The 17,307-nt window shown below is 35.7% G+C and overlaps 1 protein-coding gene across 3 annotated transcripts in view; it reads left to right on the top strand.

Annotated features, from left to right (window-relative positions):
• The window catches only part of LOC113520719 (amyloid protein-binding protein 2), an 84,445-nt gene that overhangs the window by 39,003 nt on the left and 28,135 nt on the right, over nucleotides 1-17,307 (top strand). The window contains exon 1 of one of the 3 annotated variants that reach the window (XM_052897508.1): nucleotides 3,690-3,706. The exons of the other annotated variants lie outside the window; for them this stretch is intronic. The gene's annotated coding sequence lies outside the window, so the exon portion shown is untranslated. Of the gene's footprint in view, nucleotides 1-3,689; nucleotides 3,707-17,307 lie in introns of those variants that run through there. 3 annotated transcript variants of the gene reach the window in all.

Here is a 17,307-nt window from a genome sequence, read left to right as displayed (position 1 = left end):
TCCAGTCTTTTCACAATGAACTTCTTTTCTATCCATATAATCTTTCATTCAATCCATTTGTCTTATAGGTTTTTTTTCTTTTAAGGAGTCCCGCGTTTGATCACGCTCTCACCTGATGGAAAACGATGATATAGTCTAAGGTGTTCCCCTACTCTAGCCGTATTTATGACCATACATAATTAATACTTGTTTAAAAACAAAATTTTTACCTTATTACTATCTACTATGCCTTTATGCACTATATGGCCAAGTTTAAGCCATTTTTCGTAATCTGAATCGGTAACTTGAAGAATCAAAATTATTTTCATAAGTTTTTATGCAGACTTAATGCTAAAAACTTTCGCTCCCAATCAAACATAGGGAAGTGTTAGAATTTTTTTTTATACAACTTAGAATTGCAAACAAGCTGACGGCCCACTTGATGGAAAGTGGTAACTGTCGCCTGTAGACATGAGCCATGGACATAACAGAGTATACTGTTTCGCCCATGATACCCCCCATGCGTTGCCATTCCTGAGGACTCGGATGTTATTCCTCTGTACCTAGTAAATTCACGCCATATCCCACCCTTCAAACCGAAACACAGCCATGCAAACACAACTGCTTCACGGTAGAAACACGAATGGGACAGCAATCGATTTTTGTACAAAGTCTCCCTCTGGTCGAATGCGGTACTAGTAATAATTAATATACATATATAAACAAATAAATATATATAAATAACAAATATACTTACACATATATAAAATGTACTATATTATACACAAAGATGAGAATGATACATAATATGTATTGCTCGCATAAAGTTTAAAAGTAATCATTAACTTTTTTTTTTTAATTACAGTTTAGACCAGGGTTTCCAAGCTTATTTTGTCTACTGTCCACTTTGAGAATAAATTATTTTTTAGCGCTCCCATTTTTTCGCCTACTTAAAAACCACTATTACTTCAGGATCAACAAATCACCCCCAAGCCTCTACACAATGCCCCCATTTTTATCTAGATCTTTTACCGCCCGTTTTTAGGCCTGTTGCGCTCACAAGGAGGCGTTATCCCCCACTTTGGGAAAGGTTGGTTTAGACGAAAGTCTCTTATTGGTATCAGGGTATGACTATGTCCTGTAGAAATATGACTAATCAAGTTAAAGTGAAGTTTTCCTTACTTTAGACTCGTATTTGCTTTTTGTTTCAATGTGGCACGTCGGTATGCATGAATGTATAATGACCCCTAATAAAACAAGCATACTCTGTGTTTGTTTTATTGCAAAGCTGTACTGTACAGTGTCCACGGTCAATCGAATAAATACTTTGGCTCAGTTATCTTGTTCTTTGTTTCATTGCGGTTTGGATGTCAGTTTGTCATGACAGAGTGTGTACCTTAGTGGGCAATTAACGACTGATATAGTCGTTAATTGCCCATAAGGAGGGTTTTTTGCTTATTTGCCTAAGGTTAGAAATATGTTTGTTTTTTTTTTTTTAATAGTAAAAATGAAATAATGATCCAGGCTGCGCTATCAATATACAAAGGTGGGGCACCAGTGTGGGATGATAGGTGAGGATGAAGAATAAAAACGTGCTGAATTTACCAATTATTAACCAAGATGGTCATCAAGTAGACCTCTATTATATTTATAGTATATTGCTAGCAATAGGGCAGTTAGACTCTATTCTTTCTCACTCTCTCTCTGTCTCTGTATTAACAACAATTCCTTTTCTCCCTGATAGTCCGTTATTCTTTCACGCATAAACACGGGCAGGTTAACATAATCTAATTATTATCCGGGTAATTCAACATGTCCTGGTCACGGCACGGGGACAAAGTCACAATTAAAACTATAATTATAGAGTAAATTTAATGAAATGGTTACTGCCTTAGTTTAATTATAATTACAAATGTGTTCATTGTAGATCACAGGTCAGAGTAAGGTGTTACTTTATACATGCATACAATACACCGTAACCAAGTAATAGTTATGTCACATACATATTAGATTTAACTGGACTATGTAAAAATGGGCTAATGCTTTCACACTAATTATGTCAAGTAATGACTATTTTTATTAATAGGTGATAATGGTATGGTAACTCCGCCTGCGCTAACGGTATACGCCGGCGGGGTGAGGTATGATAGGTGAGGATGAAAAGACAGGTCAGTTAGCCCATCGTGATGATTACACCTGGTCAGTACGATGGTTTCCAGGGGACCACGTGGAAGTCGACGTGATTGGGTATATTGCTAGCAATAGGGCCCTTAGTCTCCATTATATATACTAGCTGACCCCGTAAACGTTGTTTTACCACTTGTTGCGAAATATAAAAGTCGCGATTAATATACAGGGGTTGATCGTAAAACGATGCAAATTTAAAGTTGTATGTATTTTTCAATGCTAAATCATATTTAGATAAAAATAAAAAAAATTGTCAAAAAAATTAAAAAAAAATTTTTAGGGGTGGGTCACCCTTATCATTGAGGGGTATTAAAAAATAGATGTTGGCCGATTCTCAGACCTACCGAATATGCACACAAAATTTTATGAAAATAGGTAAAGCCGTTTCGGAGGAGTTTGGTAACAAACACCGTGACACGAGAATTTTATATATATGATATTAGATAGTAGGATTATATTATAGTAATGCTTGTTGCGATATTGAAACAATAATAAATCAAAATGCGTGAAGCGGTCCGGAATTGTCTGGCCTTGCGTGCCTTTAGTAGTTTTGCTGTTGCGACTTGCATGCTCGCGGCTCTTGCTTTGCGATTTATTTTTTGTTTACATTGTGTATACAAATTAAGGCAAAGGAATTCAAAACAAAGTATTTAAGTTAAAGGAGAAACATTAATCTTTTCTAGATAGGTATAATTTATAAATGTTACCTTTATAGTTGTGTCGTAGATAGAGAATTTATATTCACATTAGTGTTATGTGCTTGATATCTGTTTGTATTTGTATAGGGGGGGTTTTGCCAGTACTTTCCACGCTTGGTAGGCGGATTGGCAACGGTAGTCAGGTTTTAGTGATGTTTTAAGAGGAACAGTGCTGTCCATCCCTCATCCATTAAGTTACCTTAGTCACCTCTTACGACACCAATGGGCAAAAAAAGGGGTGGTCCATTCTACTCCGGGACCATATTTCAAGCGGCGAGGGAAAGGGATTGTTAGTAATGGAGACTGAGAATCGCATTTCTAGCAATATACCCAACCAGGTCGACCTCCTCGCGGTTCCCCCTGGAAAATATCGTGGTTAATTCTTGATGAATTTATCATGATAGGCTAACGGACCTGTTTTCATACTCATCGATCATCCTTCACTGGTGCTCCGCCAGCGTATACCGTTAGCGCAGGCGAGGTTACCATACCATTTTCACCCATAAAAAAAACGGTATACGCTGGTGGGGCACCAGGGATGATAGGTGAGATGAAAGAGCAGGTCAGTTATGAATAATAATTAAGCAATAATGATGAATTCATCAGGAATTAACCATGATAGTTTCTAGGGAGAACCACGAGGAGGTCGACCTGATGGGGTATATTGCTAGCAATAAGATTCTGTCTCCATTACTAACAATCCCTTTCCTCCCAGCGTATACCGTTAGCGCAGGCACCCGACCGTGAGCTCACTATGTAGGTATACAATAGTAAAATTTGTATAATGAAAAAATATGTAAAGTCAAATAATAAGTGTTGTTTTTCTTTACATGTTTACTATATTACCTGTAATATAATATAAACTTTTATTATGATGTTTTGTAATACACAATTTATAATAGCTGTTGGTTTTCCTTATTTACGCACTGTAGGATCGTTGTTGAAAGTTTATGTAATCGTTTATATACTATTACGTATGTATACTCGTGCGTTTACATACAAACATGTAAATTGTACATGTAATAATTTAAAATTGTGTTCCTCAAAACAAACCCATAATGAACTTATTACTGCATCTCAGACGAACCTCAATCTCTCGAAATTGGAACCTTTCCTGAAGGTAATGTGGACACGTTGGATTAAAAAGGATTTCGTAAAGAAGTGTGGACATTTCTCCGTAGCCTACAGGGTAGGGTACAGAGGAATAATACCTGAGTCCTCAGGAATGGCAACGCATGAGGGTATCATGGGCGTAACAGTATACTCTGTTATGCCCACGGTACTGCTCATATCTATAGGCGACGGTTACCACTTTCCATCAGTTGGGTCGTCAGCTTGTTTGCCATTCTAAGTTGTATAAAAAAAAATACTTTCCAGCAGATGTGCCATCTAGGATTTGTCACTAGGTCTTATATTAAATAGATGATAATGGAATGATAACCCCGCCTGCGCTATAAGTATACGCTGGCGGGGCACCAGTGATAGATAGATATAGATGAAAGCAGGACAGTTGACCTATCGTGACGAATTCAATAGGAATTAACCATGATGGTTTCCAAGAGGAACTGCGTGGAGGTTGCCCTGATAAAAGGTATATTGCTAGCAGTATGGCTGCCAGACCCTATTCTTGACAAACTCTTTCCCCCCTCTATGTTGCATAATATAGTATACTCACCCTAAATTACCTAATATTTTGCAAGCTGTTGAGTAAATGATATGGCTAATAACAATGGTGTACGCTTTGACGTGTGCGCCATGGCACCACCGCGACCGGCGCAGCGGCGCGTCTAATGGTGTCAATGGACAGTCAATGCCGTGCATGCAATCGATTTGTGCCATCGTGCATCGTATGCAATTAGGGTTGTCAACTGTCAATTCTTGAAGTCTAATTAGTGTAGTTCTTACTAATATTGTAAACTAGTGATCTGCCCGGCTTCGCACGTGTAAATAGAGAGAACGATAAATTGGTATTTTATATTTTTTTTTGTACTTTTGGTTATTATTTAGTTAGTTTCATAGGGGATCTCTAATTCTTATTACCTCTATTTAGGTATAATTTTATTATATTCCTGAGATTCGAACGAATTCGGAACGAATTTTATGATTTATATGGAATCTATGGCTGGAAATAGGGTTTCGAATAAAAATTAATCATCAAAATCGAAAAATACAAAAATGTAGTCGAATTCAGAATGTTCACATTTTTTAAGTCGGCTATAAAGACTGGTGTAGTACGTACCGTAGAATCGCACTAATCCTTTTATCGTTTAACATAGAATAAATACTCTATGGCTTTAGCCTTGACTTTTATTTTCGGCTAGTATCGTAAACAAATTCGGATTTATCTCACAAATGTACGTTATTTGTTTAGACTATATTTTCTTTTTTTTTTTTACGAAGCAGAGTCTGCTTGTTGCCAAGTAAAATCTCCATTCTGATCTATTTACGAACCATTTTTTTGAAGAACAAAATGTATTTGTTACTAAAACAAGCTGGATTCAGGAATGGCAACGAATGAAGATTATCGTGGACAATACAGTATACTCTGTTATGTCCACGGTACTGCTCATGTCTATAGGCGACGGTTACCACTTTCCATCGGGTGGGCCGTCAGCTTGTTTGCCATTGTAAGTTGTATAAAAAAAATATATTAATAAATACATTGTGAAGTACCCGTATTCCTGGCAATAGGTACAAACTCAGCTCTTACTGGACTGATGTGCGTTTCAGCGCCTATACGCGACACCGTTTTATTATCAAATATTTACATACACAATATATGAATGTTACACCAAAAAAAATATAAATAAATAGATATATATATATATATATATATATATATATATATATATATATATATATATATATATATATATATATATATAAATTTTGAAATAGTTCATTAATGATAACATACTTTTTTAATTGGTAGCTGGTTATAGATGATGAAAGCTCCTCGTTGCTTCCGAGGTGGGAACGTCAGCTTGTTTACCATTCTAAGTTGTATAAAATTTTTTTAATATTAATTTAGATGTATGGCGAGGCAACCCTACGCGCGATCAATGTCCGTCGATTATTGTTGTCTCAGCTTTAACGAGACTAGCCTCGATGAAACGCATGCATTGTAGGTGCATGTATATCAATGTAGAAATATAAAATATTTATCATTGGCTATCTGTTACATGTATACATTACTAGTTTTTACCTGCGACTTCGTTCGCGTCGGCCGTTGTCTAGTCTTATTTCAAAGTGACATGTCTGCTTTCTGTCTTTGTTGAAATTTGTTACAGTAACACTCTTTAAATGAAATTAGTAGTAATTTAAGATTGTATTTTAATGTAATAACTATTAGTTTAACTTACGTGTAATTATCTCGAGAAAGCTCGACTGGTTTCGGAAACGATTCGTGATCCTTAGTCATAAGCGACTGGGACGCGAGTGCGAGCTTGACTTTTAACAATAAAATTAGGATTGTATTTCACAAGAAAAAAAAAACGAAAAAAAAATTCATTTGCAATCCAGTTATTTTGGTTTAAAACATAAACTATGATTTTGATAAAATTTTTATGGAACTAAATTGTAAGAATATCCTTTCAGAGTGAGACTTTGTACAAAAGTCGATTGCTTGGGTACCTCTGTCCCATTCGTGTTTCTACCGTGAAGCAGTTGTGTTTGCATGGCTGTGTTTCGGTTTGAAGGGTAGAATATGGCGTGAATTTACAAGGCCCAGAGGAATAACACCTGAGTCCTCAGGAATGGCAATACATGGGGGGTATCATGGACGAAACAGTATACTCTGTTATGTCCATGGTACTGCTCATGTCTATACGCGACGGTTATCACTTTCCATCAGGTGGGCCGTCAGCTTGTTTGCCATTGTTAGTTGTATAAAAAAAAAACATAAAAAATACGAAACATTCCATCTACTAATTTAAACGATTTCTTATTTGTACTACTGTAGAATATCAGCAAACTGTCTTACATTGAGGTAATCATTGATTTGTTTACATTTTCATTAGGTTGTATTGAAACAAATTATATCAATAATGCAACGGAGCTCACCATACAAATTGACGCCATAATGAATTCTATTTCCGTTATGTTTCATTCGATTTTCCTAGATGGCGTGCACGTTGCAACTATGTTGCATCGATGCTATCACAATTCGCAACATAGTGGTGCTAATCACTAAATGGAACTTTACAATTTAAGATTTTACACCACGAAATTTTTTTCAATCTTGAGAAAATTAAAAAAGTTAATTCATAATGAATAAAAAATATGATTTTTTTACCAAATTAATTTTATTTAAAGCATCTTTAATAGGCCATTCTTTTGGTTATTTAATTAATCGTTCAATTTGCAATTTTAGCCAAAAAATCGAGCAAGAAACTCGACTGTTCCCTTTTTTTTTTCAAATGAAAGTTTATTTTACTAATTATAAATTTGTATGAATACAGCCGTCAGGTGCCAGCATATAATGGACTACCCCTTTCTTCCGGCGTACAATACGGGCAGAATCTAAGAGCACCACTTTCTGCATCTTTCCCGGGAGTGAGCCGCCTCGGAATCCCAACCGTCTGAGATGTTGTTCCAGACTGGTTGGGATAAGACCGTTCACCGACATAACGATTGGGATGATTTCGGTAGATGTCACCCCCACATTTCGGTCACCTCGTGAGCCAGGTCGAGATATTTTCTCTTTTTCTCGGTTTCGGCTTTCACGAGGTTCTCGTCATGCGGTATGGTGACATCCACCAAAAACACCCTCGAGAGTATTATTATTATTAAATTCCGTTGCGTAGTTTAAAAGATCTAAGCGTAAAGACGGCGAGAAGTGATTTTGTTTTATACTATATAGAGATATTGTTAGTACATTTTGTTGTTATTTCTATAATGAATAGTTCGATTCGTCACACTATTAGTCAATATTGGTGTATGACCAATCAGTCTAATGCGATACCTAAACATGTATTTAAAATAAAAGGTTTTTTTTTTACAAGAACCAGCGGGTCTACCATGAAATGAATTTTCGAATTTTCAGTATTCAATCTCTTGTTTTTGTTTATACCAAAGTCTTCTATACTTATAATAAATCTGTAGAGAAATCAATTCTGTGCATGAAATATATTTCCAAAATAATTATCAGCAGGTGATTAGTGATCGATACTGATGCCAAAAATGCAATGAGTAAAATTTTTGTCTGTCTGTCTGTCTGTATGTTCGTTATAGAAACAAAAACTACTAGACGGATTTTAACGAAACTTGGTACAATTATTCTTCATACTCCCGGGCAGGTTATAGTATACTTTTTATCACGTTACGATCAATAGGAACAGAGCAGTGAAGGGAAATGTTAAAAATGTCCACTCGTGCGACGCCGGGACGGACCGCTAGTCGGACCAATAAATGGAGTTTAAAATTTCGTTCGTCATACATCCTATCATAAAAGACTAAAGGTATGATATTTTATCATTTTTAATATTTCCAAACGGCATGTATAATGTAATTTTAGCATCAAATTTGTGTTTCCTTTTGGCTCCGAAATTTCGGAAAACATTTCATGGTAGGCCCTCAGAAGTCATTGTTCGGTGACGATGACAATCCGTTTACATACCGAATATGTATGTAGGTATGTACATAACATAGCAATTATATGGATTGTTCATGACCGAATTTGTATCATTATCCAAATTATATAATAGACGTATTATATATTTAGAACAGATTTGCAGCAATTTGTGTCTATAATTGTGTTATGATCAGTATCAGTATAACGATTCCGCGGAAAATTTTTTAAACACATATTAAAGGTAATTAATTTTTTATTTGAGTCATTTACTCAGGAAAATTCGTGTAATTTTCGAGTGTATATGTGGCGTTGGGTTTTCATTCTTATCTTCATTGTATTGTGCAACACTAATGTTAACTCGCGACCTCTTTTGTCTGACCATCGCCACAAGACAAATGGCAAACTAATTTATCGATGGTATAATTGTCACTAAAATAACTAATCTGAAAGTATATTTTTCCAAATAAAAAAAGTTTTCCAAATCTGTTCATAAATGACAGAGTTCTGGGTTAATAAACATAAAAAAGCCAAAGAAAAACTTTCTCCTATTCTGAAGTCGGTTAAAAAACAATCGGTTCAGAAAAAAATACGATTGTAATGAGAATCGAGCTCATGTTATGTACATGTACGTAGTATGATTACATAAGTTGGTACATATTGTTTTGATAGTTTGTACATTATTTATCTAAAGTCATTAAACGCGTGTTTTCACCCATAAAACTGTATGTACAGCGTATCAACAAAGTGCACCTAAATTACTATTTATCGGGACAGATTAAATCGGCTACAATTCACTGGGCTGTTTCTCAGTATCAGTAAAACACAATGTAACGCTTTTACAATCTTTTTAAAAGCGGAAAAACAGACAAAATGTAACATGATGGTATGGTACGCCAACAATGTTTGTGTGTCGGCGCAGCCGCTCGAATGTAATCACAGCGACATTGTTATTACGGCGCTCATGTGTGTTGTTTTACCAAACTATTTCCGTTTTAGCACCTAATCCTGTATGAATATGATTTAATCCTGTATTTTTTTATTTTATATTCTGTATTTATATATAAATATTTTGTGTGTAGTTCCGTTATTATAAATCTTAAATTTTTTTTACCCCTGTGTGGGTGGAGTCGCATATTTCTGTAAAATAAAGTTTATTTCTTTCTTTCAAATAATGTTTGTTAATGGGTAGTGGCCGTATGATCCTGGCATAGAATAGGCCACCCTCTTCCTTTCCCGTGAGTGTCGTAAGAAGTGACTAAGAAAGAGCGAGGAATGTGCAGCAGCATCCTTCTTAAAACATCTCTAAAACCTGACTGCGGTTGCCAATCCGCCTGCCAAGTGTAGCAACTACTAGCAAACCCCCCAAGGGAGTGGCTTATGTTCAGCCGTGGACAGTTAAACGCTGATATGATGATGATGATGAGTGGATACCTATCTAGTTTTGATTACATAATTTAAACATACTATAGATATATTTTGTATATTTTTGGATTTGGGATCTCTAATAATAAAAGTTACGCTAACGGGATACGCTTCCTTCTATCAGGTATGAAAGGGATAAGGTTAAATAGCGAGTGTCTAGTTGGATCGTGTGTGAAGTAAGGTGGGATGTAATGTGGACAATAGTTTATGTGGTTAAGAGTTTGAGGGTTTCGGTGCATGAGCAATCAGGGAAGTATAGTAGAAAAGGGGGAAGACGGGTGAGTGGTTAAGTTACTGAAATGGATGATAATGGATGATTGATGAATGGGTAGTTACTTGGAAGGGAGCTTATAAGGATAGGAGAATGGATAGGAATAGTGATTGGTGATTGATTGGTGAAAGTTAATGATGATTGATAAACTATAGATATTTGATTCATTTTATGAACATTGTTTTTTGTAAACAATCTTGCAAACAATAACTTTACACGCCTGTTCTACTTTCTGCCCCTTTTTAGTATTGTTTTCCCGTTCTCTCTTAATTTCCTCCTGATTTAATTGTGCTATTAAGTATATGTATGTTAATGTATATATTTATTTATATACCATACATATATATTTTACTATATATTTTATACTGTACATATATATAACTTTACTTTACCCCATGCTGTAATCTCTTGAGAAAATTTCAGCAGGGAGTTTATTCCATAACCTGAGTGTTCGTGGGAGAAAACATCTCTGAAACTAAATAAATAAATATGAACCCTAGGTTTGCCTAAGTACAGTTTGTACAGCGTTAACTGGCCGATAACTAGCTCGTTAGTTAAGTTTATTTGCACACTAATTACGATCCAAATGCGTTGAGTCAGATGTATTGTTTGCTTCTGGATATATAATATGTTGATACTGCATGTTTGTTTGTTGAGTTCTGATAATACAAGATCTCGTTGGTATTTGAAAAAATCCAATTTGAATAACTTATTTATAATACTAGCTGTTGCCCACGACTTTGCCCGCGTTTGCGTCGTTTTTCGTAAAATAATTAGCCTATGTCCTTCCTCACGGTTCAGTGGTTTTGATGTAACCGACACATTTCCCTTCACTGCTCTGCTCCTATTGAGCGTAGCGTGATGAAAAGTATACTATAATCTGTCCAGGAGTATGAAGAATAATTGTACCTTAATAATAATTGTATATTGCTAGCATTGGGTCCTTAGCCCCCATTACAAACAACAACAACCCCCTCCCCCCTCCCTTGAGAACAGTTAACGGCTTATATAATGATGATTCCTGATAATACAATATCAATAAATTGGGGGGAAGGGATCGTTAGTAATGCGGGCTACCAGTCCCATTGCTAGCAATATACCCTGTCAGGTCGACCTCCACGCGGTTCCCACTGGAAACCATCGTGCTGAGTTCCAGGTGTATTCATCACGATGGGCTGACTGACCTGCTTTTTTCACTATTCACCTATCATCTCTCACTGATGTCCCGTCAGCGTATACCGTTAGTGCAGGTGGGGTTTTTTTTTTGATGGGTGAAAATGGTATGGTAACCCCGCCTGCGCTAACGGGATACGCTGGCGGAGCACCAGTGAAGGGTGATAGATGAGAATGAAAACAGGCCAGTTAGCCCATCATGATGAATTCATCAGGAATTAACCATGATAGTTTCCAGGGGGAACCGCGAGGAGGTCGACCTGGTTGGGTATATTGCTAGCAATAGGATTCTCAGTCTCCATTACTAACAATCCCTTTCCCCCAGTGCAGGTGGGGTTACCATTCCATTAATGATGCATTAAAAAAAAAAACAATAAATAGGGAATTTAATAATATATTATTGTGGTGAATTACAAACGATAACATAACAGTAGTAGTATAAATAGATACAAACATTAGATTACAAGAAGTGTTCACACTGTGAAAACAATGGGCGACCTTATCGCTAAGAGCGATCTCTTTCAATTAGCTACTTTGGTTTCCAATTAATCCTCACCATGAAATACGAAACCGTACAGTTTCAATTGATTTGTGTGTACGCAGCTGCAGTCAATTACGTACTTTGATATTTACGAGTATGATCTACGTCTGCAGTTCACGAGACATTTTAATCATTGATTTGAATAGAGGGCCTACCATGAAATGTTTTCCGAAATTTCGGAACTGAACGAAACACAAATTTTATGGTTAAATTACATAATACTTACGTTTTAAACATTAAAAATATGAAAATATTATTCCTTGGGACTTTTATGGTAGGATTTATGACGAACGAAATGTTAAGCTTCATTCGATTCGATTTAGGCGTGAATAAAAACACGAAATTGAGTCCGAAACTTCGAAATTTCATTTCATGATATATATATATTATTTTCTTTTTCGCTTATCCAAATGTAAACCAAAGTTTGGTGGTAAGTATGTAAGGGATTTTTTGGAGAGATATAATTTGAGGAGATTTTTCGACATGTTTTGTTTTTAGTTTTGCTCGAATAATTAAAAAAAAGACAGTCCTATAGAAATTAATATGGAACTAGGAAGTAGAAATGGTAAAAGAAGAAGGTAAAAGCCCTTAAAATATTAAAAAGAATTAAAAACTGACAGAGTTATAATAAACATAAAAAAAAAGCCATGTGGTGTCCGTCATAGAATAGACTTCCTTTCCTGTGCCTGTCATAAGAGGCGACTAAGGAAATTTAGTGGTCAAGGGATGGGCAGCAGAGCTCTTAAAACATCACCAAAGCCTAACTGTTGGTGAACCCGTTTGCCAATCCCCCAAAGGCCTATGTTTAACAGTGGACAATTAAAAAAAGTACGACCGAATTTACGATCTTTTTTCGAAGTCGATTGAATAAAAAAATCAAAATTGGATTTAATGAAATAGAATATAGTGCACAAAATTCTAATATTGACCGTACGTAAATAATAATTTGACAAAAAATCCAAACATGGCAGATATAGTAGTCGTTAACGCTCCAACAGTGATTGGATAAATTATGCCACAGGATAAATAGAAACCGCACGAATACGTAATTACAGTTTTTAAATATACGTAATTGCAGTCTTGTATTGGTTTACAATGTACCGAGCAATACCGTTTTTTTTTTAATGGATGATTGTAGAATGGTTACCTATCGGTATACACTGGCGGAGCACCAGTGAGAGATGATTGGTGAGGATGAAAAGATAGGTCAGTTAGCCCACCATGACAAATTTAACGATAAATTAGTCACGATGGTTTCCAGAGGGAAATCCGCGTGGAGGTCGACCTGATAGGGTATATTGATAGCAACGGGGATGAACCTCCCAATCCTTTCCCCCCGAGCAAATACCGTTTTTTTTTATGGGTGAAAATGGTATGGTAACCCCGCCTGCGCTAACGGGATACGCTGGCGAGGCACCAGTGCAGGGTGATAGATGAGAATGAAAACAGGCCAGTTGGCCCATCATGATGAATTCAACAGGAATTAACCATGATAGTTTCCAGGGAGAACTGCGAGGAGGTCGACCTGGTTGGGTATATTGCTAGCAATGGGATTCTCAGTCTCCATTACTAACAATCCCTTTCCCCCCGAGCAAATACCGTTGGATTGGAGTTTGTATAAATCATCGTCGTCATCATCATTGCAGTTTATATACATTCCATATAAATTGTACGTTTGTTAAAAGTAACTGCGACGCACTCTTGTTTAGACCTTTCAGACTAGATTTCTTTTAGCTTTTTTCTTGTCAATTAATCCTTTGAGTTTTCATTTAGTCCCATAACACACATGTAATTCTAAAGTCAAGTGTAAACAAAGAAAATCCTTACTTATAAATGTAAAAGTGAGTTTCTTTGTTTGTATGTTACCTTATAGCGCTTTAATAGCTTAATTAATCAATTACTATAAAATTTGTTAAACATATACTATGAGATGGAAATGGATATAGGCCTTATACATTTTATCCCGGTCATTAAACATATCCCAGTAACGCGGACGAAATCACGAGATCAAAATGTTTTTATTTTTGTATTTACAAAAAAAATGTCATAATTAATTCGTACATCTGAGCTCTTTTATTGCGTAGCGATAAGGCCGCCTTTTGTATCACTTCTCATTAATATTTACTGTATTTGTTATTTCTCTTTTTACTTGGTGCAATAAAGTGTAAATAAATAAATAATAAATAAATATCTATACCTCATTTGTGCAAAGCCACGTATCACCACTGCGCTACAGACTTTTGTAAATAGAAAAAAATTAAAACATATAGCCTTTGACAATATTTTTTATTAATTTTTTTCCTTGTACTTTGTAATAGTTTTGCCCCTCTCGTTCCTTCTCGTTTTATAGTCGGCAAAAAGGCCGTGCAGTTTTAAAACTGATGGTTTATACCACTGGAATAAAATGTATTCAATAGTCATTGCAATGACGTGTTTGTTCCGAGATAAGTCCGTATAACTGTATAAAATGACGACCTATCACCCCACAGGCGTCAACTAACACCGATAATAAAAAAAAAAATAAGGAAAAAACTTTTTTAAACAATGTCAGGGTAATGACGCGAGCTTAGATTACGAATTTTGGATAAAACCGTATTCTATGATTGAAGAGTAGTTTTGTTTTATTTTTTTTTTATTTATTTATAAACGTAGAATGGGAAACAAGCTGAAAGAAAACTAAAAGTCTGCGATTTCACCAATCAACTTATATAGGTACTGTTTATAAATAAACAAACGAATTAAAAGATAAAAGGACCAACAGTCCAGAGGTTCCTAGACTTTTTTTTGTCATAGATCACTTTGAAAATTTTGCTGATCCCCGTGAAGTTACCCGTACATTTCTAACATTTCCCAAAACTCGACAAAAAATGTGAACATTAGATCTGACTATGGAAATTTGCGTTGCGGCTGAATTCTAACCAGGAATTAATAATTTTCGAGAAAAAAAGGGAAAATTGATTGGTTTAATAATTGAATGTGCTATGAGTGGATGTCGAAAAAATAAAATTGGCCGATCAAAAAAGTAATTCCAACCAACTTTACTTTTTTGACATCTACTCACAGCACAAGGAACCAATCAATTCTCATTTAGAAAGCTCACCATTCGGAGTGGTTTTTTTATATGTATAAAATAGTTTTTTTTTTTGTTTTGTATGTGTGATTTTTTTTTCTTTTGTTTTAAATATGTCATTGTTACACTATTAATTATAATTATTGTTATTATGTTATAGCATTTTATGGGGGAGGTTTATGTCCAGCAGTGGACGAATAATGGCTGAAATGATGATGAATGGTGATGATGATTGTTATTATTTTACATTGTAATATGATTGCATTTTCTAGGACACCTGCTTACGAATTTTTTTTTGATGGGTGAAAATGGTACGGTAACCCCGCCTGCGCTAACGGGATACGCTGGCGGAGCACCAGTGAAGGGTGATAGATGAGAATGAAAACGGCCACTTAGCCCATCATGATGAATTCAACAGGAATTAACCACGATAGTTTCCAGGGAGAACCGCGAGGAGTTCGACCTGGTTGGGTATATTGCTAGCAATGAGATTCTCAGTCTCCATTACTAACAATCCCTTTCCCCCCTCCAATCCCTGTCTCCCGTGAACCACTGAGGGTCTACCTGGACCACTATAGGAACTATGGCTCTAGCCAAAGTGACGCCCCGGGCGTCCCAATGGCTCACAGACAAGCTCTTATTCAGTATTGTTTACTGATGGAAAGTGGTAACCGTCGCCTATAGATTATACAGTTATCATTCTTGTAGACTATACGATAATGATACGACCTCTTGCGTCAGATTTTTCCTTAATAATTAATATGCACGCGGAATTTCCATAAATTGGGTCTAAAAAATAATCTGGAGAACTTAGTAGATGTTAGGAATGATCCTTACTAATATTATAAATATGAAAGTGAGTTTTTTTTAATGGATGATAATGGAATGGTAGCCCCACCCGCGCCATCGGTATACACAGGCGGGGCACCAGTGAAGGATGATAGGTGAGGATGAAGTAGGTCAGTTAGCCCATCGTGACGAATTCAACAAGAATTGTTCACGATGGTTTCCAGGGGGAACGACCTAAAAAGGCATATTGCTAGTAACGGGGCTGTCAAACTCCATTGCTAACACTCCCTTTCCCCCCTACGAAAGTGAGTTTGTGTGTTTTTTATTTTATAGTGTATTAACGGTTTAACCAATCAATAAGAAATTTGGTATAGACGTGCTATAAGGGAAAAGGGTATGGGCTACTTTATATCCTGGACAGTAAACGTGTCACGATAACGCGGGCGAAGTCACAGTGAACAGTCGACAGTAAACTCCAAATTTGGTATAGTTGTGTTTCGGTTCGAAGGGTGGTATATGGCAGTGAATTTACAGGGTACAGAGGAATAACACCTTAGTTCTCCGGAATAGCAACGCAAGGGGGGTATCATGGGCGAAATAGTATATTATATCCATGGTACTGCTCATGTCTTGGCGACGGTCACCATATTCCATCAGGTGGGCCGTCAGCTTGTTTGCCATTCTAAGTTGCATTAAAAAAAATGGATACATTAATTATATTATTAATTACTCCACACTGATACTACAATAGTTTATATATTGCATCCGTGCGAACCCAGGGCGCGTTGCTAGTTTACAAATAAAAGGAATGCGACATCAACAACATTTTGTGCACAGCGGAGTCTTAAACATTGTCTTCGCATCATAGAGCCGTCAGTAGCTACAATGTTCGGCCGTACTATGTAGCAGATGTCGATGGAAGCGGACATTGTCCTTATATTATGTAAATATTGTATGCTCCAACTCATAAACTGTCGGAGTCAATATATAGTTTATATGTTTTAACGAGAGACATGCTCTTAAAAAAGAAGTGTATATTTTACGAAATAATAAAACGGTCGCCGCTTGTGGTAGAGAAAAAAGTTTAATAACAGAAACATGACATTGTCAGATATCGAAAAACAAAAAAAAAAATACAAAATTTATAAATGTACTCTAAAAAGATGCGTTCTGCAGAATATGTCTCAAGCTATTATTATTATATCCAGTCAGCTGTCTAAGTGTAACTTTTTTTTTATTGTCAGTTTTTTTTTATTCTGCGATAGTTTTTTTTTTTAATAATGTTCCTTTCCACTTAGGATTCTCTAGAATAGAACTCTTATATAATTAAGCTCGCCTGTTGTACATATTTTTTTTTAATTTAATAATATATTTTTTTCTTTGTGTGTGCAGTAATGTATAAGGAGAAAAATAAATAAAAATATTCTTTTCTAATCAGAGATTCCTAATATTATCATTATAATAAAATAACCAAATAGAGCAGGCAATTTGGCGTCTTGAAATGTGTATTTAATTTATTAAATTAACTTAATTTTATTTAAACTAATGCGAGTTACATTAACTACATACGAGTACATATTAGAATTATAATAAAAATTGTATATA

The sequence above is a fragment of the Galleria mellonella genome, unplaced genomic scaffold (assembly GCF_026898425.1).
Source record: "Galleria mellonella isolate WM207_F2 unplaced genomic scaffold, CSIRO_AGI_GalMel_v1 utg36, whole genome shotgun sequence".
Taxonomy (NCBI): domain Eukaryota; kingdom Metazoa; phylum Arthropoda; class Insecta; order Lepidoptera; family Pyralidae; genus Galleria; species Galleria mellonella.
This window is presented reverse-complemented; position numbering and strand designations above follow the sequence as displayed.